Raw genomic sequence first — 4,510 nt, 5'->3', positions numbered from 1 at the left:
TTATTAGTCTTGGTTTTGATTCTTGCTTGGCAAACAAATATTTAAGTGCTGTGTGATCCGTAAAAACAATCACTTTAGCACCAATGAGGTATGATCTAAATTTGTCAAATGCAAAAACTATTGCCAGCAACTCCTTTTCAGTAGTGGTATAATTTCTTTGAGTATCATTAAGGATTTTGCTCGCATAGTATATCACATGGACTAAGTTATGTTTCCTCTGTCCCAACACTGCCCCAACTGCAAAATCAGATGCGTCACACATCAATTCAAATGGTAAATTCCAATCAGGTGGGGAAATGATAGGAGCAGAGGACAACCTAGTTTTCAAATTTTCAAAGGCTAACATGCATGTTTCATCAAAGATAAATGGTGTATCTGATACAAGGAGATTGCTGAAGGCCTTGGCTATCTTTGAAAAATCTTTAATAAACCTTCTGTAAAAACCAGCATGCCCTAAAAAGCTCCTAATTGCCCTGACATCACTGGGTGGAGGCAGTTTTTCAATAAGTTCTACTTTGGCTCTGTCAACTTCAATGCCTTGGTTAGAAACTTTGTGACCAAGGACTATTCCTCCTGTCACCATAAAGTGACATTTCTCCCAGTTCAAGACCAGATTGGTCTCTTGGCATCTTTTCAATACCAAGGCAAGGTGATGTAGGCAGCTAGGAAAGGAATCTCCGAATACTGAGAAATCATCCATAAAAACTTCAATGAATTTTTCTATCATATCTAAAAAGATAGAAAGCATGCAGCGTTGGAAAGTCGCAGGTGCATTACATAGCCCAAATGGCATGCGCCTGTAGGCAAACACTCCATATGGGCAAGTGAATGAGGTTTTCTCTTGATCTCTGGGATCAACCACTATTTGGTTATATCCTGAATAACCGTCGAGAAAACAATAATAAGCGTGCCCTGCGAGTCTTTCCAACATCTGATCCATGAATGGAAGGGGGAAATGATCTTTTTGTGTAGCCTCGTTGAGCTTCCTGTAGTCTATGCACATCCACCATCCTGTGACTGTCCTTGTAGGAATTAGTTCGTTCTTCTCATTGGGAACCACGGTAATTCCTCCCTTTTTTGGGACGACATGTACGGGGCTAACCCAGGGGCTGCCTGAGATTGGGTAAATTACCCCCCTTGCCATAACTTCATAACTTCCTTCTGTATCACTTCCTTCATGATTGGGTTCAACCTCCTTTGGGATTGAATGGATGGTTTGGCATCTTCTTCCAGCAGTATCTTGTGCATACATATGGCCGAACTTATCCCCTTCAAGTCAGCAAGAGTCCAACCAATAGCATCTTTGTGGTTTCGCAGTACTTTGAGCAGTTCATCCTCTTGATCTTGGCTGAGACATGAGCTTATAATTACTGGGTAATTTTCATCTTCTCCTAAGTACGCATATTTGAGAGAGGGTGGCAATGCTTTAAGTTCAAGTTTGGGTGCTTTTGACCTTTCTTTCTCTTCCTTTGGTGCACCTTGTATTTGACTTTCTGCTATTGCAACTTCTTCACTAAACATAGACTCCTCCTCTATTATACCTTCACGTTCTTCTTCTTCAAAACTTTTCTGCACTGTGTCTTCAAGTGAGTCCAACCTCATACACTCTCCCATTTGCTCTGGTGGGTAACTCATGGCCTTGAACACATTGATTGTCATCTTTTCATTGTGCAATCTCAGGGTGAGATCTCCTTTTTGTATGTCAATGACAGCTCCAGCAGTGGCCAAGAATGACCTTCCCAGAATAATGGAAGCCTTGGCTTCCTCCTGCATGTCCAGCATTACAAAGTCTGCTGGGAAGATAAAATCTCCCACCTTCACCAGCAAATCTTCTACGACGCCATGCGGGAACTTGAATGATCTGTCTGCCAATTGTAAGGCCATCTTTGTTGGTTTAGCTTCCTCAATCTTCATCTTTCTCATCATAGCTATTGACACCAAATTGATGCTGGCTCCTAAGTCACACAGAGCCTTTTCCACTGTGATTTCCCCTATAATACAAGGGATTTGAAAACTCCTGGGATCCTTCAATTTCTGGGGTAGTTTGTGCTGAATGATAGCACTACATTCTTCGGTTAGTATCACAGTTTCGTTGTCTTCCAGCTTCTCTTCTTAGTCATGAGCTCCTTCAAGAACTTGGCGTAGAGTGGCATTTGTTCTATTGCTTCAGCAAAGGGTATGTTGATTTGCAGTTTCTTGAAGATTTCCAAAAATCTCGAAAACTGATTGTCATCCCCTTTCTTCCTTAATTGCTGAGGGTATAGGACTCTTGGGGCATCTAGCTTCAACACTCCTTCCCCTTTTTGTGAATTCAAAGTGGGAACTCGAGCTTCGTCCTGCTCTTCTTCCTCTTTATTTGAGTCCTCTTTTTGTGGTTTCTGGGGGGTTTCCTTCAGTTCCTTCCCACTCCTAAGGGTGATAGCCTGACACTCCTCCCTTTGTGTTGAGCTAGTCTTGCTGTGAAGGTTGTGGCGGGGAATTTGTTTGAATAAGTAGCCAATTTGTGTCTCAAGTTTCTTGATGGCAGCATCCTGATTCTGCATATTGGATATCACCTCTTCTTGGAATGCTTTACTATCTTGAATCTCTTTGCTTATGCCTTCAATTAGATTCTCAAACCTTGAGATTCTTTCATCAAATGATGATAGGTTAGGCTGAATAGGGTTATTCTGGCCTTGATATGAATGTGGGGAGGTGTTGTTATGGGGGTGTTGATATGGTCTAGATGTGAAGTGTTAGTGGGCTGCATTGTTTGGATTTGGGCGTCTTTGATCAAGGCTTTGGTCTTGTTGATTTCCCCACCCAAAGTTTGTGTGGTTCCTCCATCCAGGGTTGTAGGTCTTGGAGTATGGATCATGGTTTTGCCTAGGTGAATTCCCAATGTAGTTGGCTTGCTCCTGACTACCCTCTGCTTCTTCATTCACTCCTTCTTGGGTTGTTGATGAAGTAGAGATTGCTGCTACTTGGTTCCTCTCCATCTTCTTGGTGAGGTCAGCTAGCTGCTGGGTAATGAGCTTGTTTTGGGCCAGCAGAGCATCTACATTATTCAGCTCCATCACTCCTCTAGTGTTCCCTCTTTCGGAGGCATAGAAGTATTCATTCTCTGCTACTGTTTCAATGACATCTATGGCCTCCTCAATGGTCTTCTTCTTGTTCAAAGATCCTGCGGATGAATGGTCTACGGCCTTCTTTGACTCATAAGAGAGCCCTTCATAGAAAATGTGCAGCTGCACCCATTCATTGAACATATCTGGTGGGCACCTCCTTGTTAGGTCTTTAAACCTTTCCCACGCTTCATATAGAGTTTCACCATCTTGTTGCCTGAAATTTTGGACCTCAGCTCTCAGCCTATTGATTCGTTGAGGAGGGTAAAATCTTGCTAAGAATTTGTTCACCACGTCTTCCCAAGTTGTCAAGCTTTCCCTTGGGAAAAACTCCAGCCACTTGGCTGCCTTATCCTTGAGTGAGAATGGAAATAAGAGCAATCTATAGGCGTCAGGATGAACACCATTAGACTTCATTGTGTCACATATTCTCAGGAAGGTGGTTAAATGTTGATTTGGGTCCTCTTGGACACTTCCTCCGAACGAACAATTGTTCTGAGCAAGGGTGATGAGCTGTGGCTTCAGTTCAAAATTGTTGGCATGGATGGTTGGCTTTTGAATGCTACTTCCACAGTTTCCTGGATTTGGATTGATGTAAGAGCCTAAAACTCTTCTATCCTCCCCAGCATGATTTGCTCGACCTCCTCTACCATGGTTGTGAGCCTCTTCTTCATGATGGTTTTCCATGTCTTCTTCCATGTTTGGTTCAAAGTATTCCTCAAAGTATTCCTCCTCTTCTTCAGCACCAACTACACGTTTTTCTCTTGCCTCCCTCCTTAGTCTAAGGAAGGTTCTCTCAGTTTCAGAATCAAAGAAAGATGAAGCCCCGCTTCTTCTCCCTATCATACAACCAACAAGTACAAGCAAAGAGAATAGGTGCAGAAAGTATATCTGTCAGAATTACTGTTAGTGTGAGTGATGCAATATATCAAACAGTTAGTGGGTTAGTGAGATGAATAGCAAATAACAAAGAAAAAGTAAGGGGAAAGGGAAGAAATTAACTAAAACAGAAAGTAAATGACTCAAACAGAAATTTAAATCAAACAAAAATAAAATGCTCGATCTAGTTATCCTCAAATCTAATCATTGTTGATGCACTATCAATCCCCGGCAATGGCACCATAAACTTGATGCACGGAAAACTTGTCTCGCAACAAATTTCCTTCGGCAAGTGTACCGAATTTGTCGTCAAGTAAAAACTCACAATAGAGTGAGGTCGAATCCCACAAGGATTGATTGATCAAGCAACTTTAATTAGAGGAATGTTCTAGTTGAGCGAATCCAGAATTTGAGTTGAGAATTGCAGAAAATAAAATGGCGGAAAGGTAATTGACAGAAAAGTAAATGATAGAATTAAAGAGCTGAAAGTAAATGACTGAAAGTAAATTGCAGAATTATAAATGGGA

General features: G+C 41.7%; 1 non-coding gene across 1 annotated transcript; it reads left to right on the top strand.

Annotated features, from left to right (window-relative positions):
• The first annotated feature begins 3,243 nt into the window (after nucleotides 1-3,243).
• Nucleotides 3,244-3,350, top strand: LOC148548797 (small nucleolar RNA R71). Its single transcript, XR_015898407.1, has one exon. It is a non-coding gene; the product is annotated as a small nucleolar RNA R71 (small nucleolar RNA).
• Nucleotides 3,351-4,510: the final 1,160 nt, after the last annotated feature.

The sequence above is a fragment of the Arachis ipaensis genome, chromosome B8 (genome assembly GCF_059453495.1).
Source record: "Arachis ipaensis isolate K30076 ecotype BB chromosome B8, ASM5945349v1, whole genome shotgun sequence".
NCBI lineage: Eukaryota > Viridiplantae > Streptophyta > Magnoliopsida > Fabales > Fabaceae > Arachis > Arachis ipaensis.
This window is presented reverse-complemented; position numbering and strand designations above follow the sequence as displayed.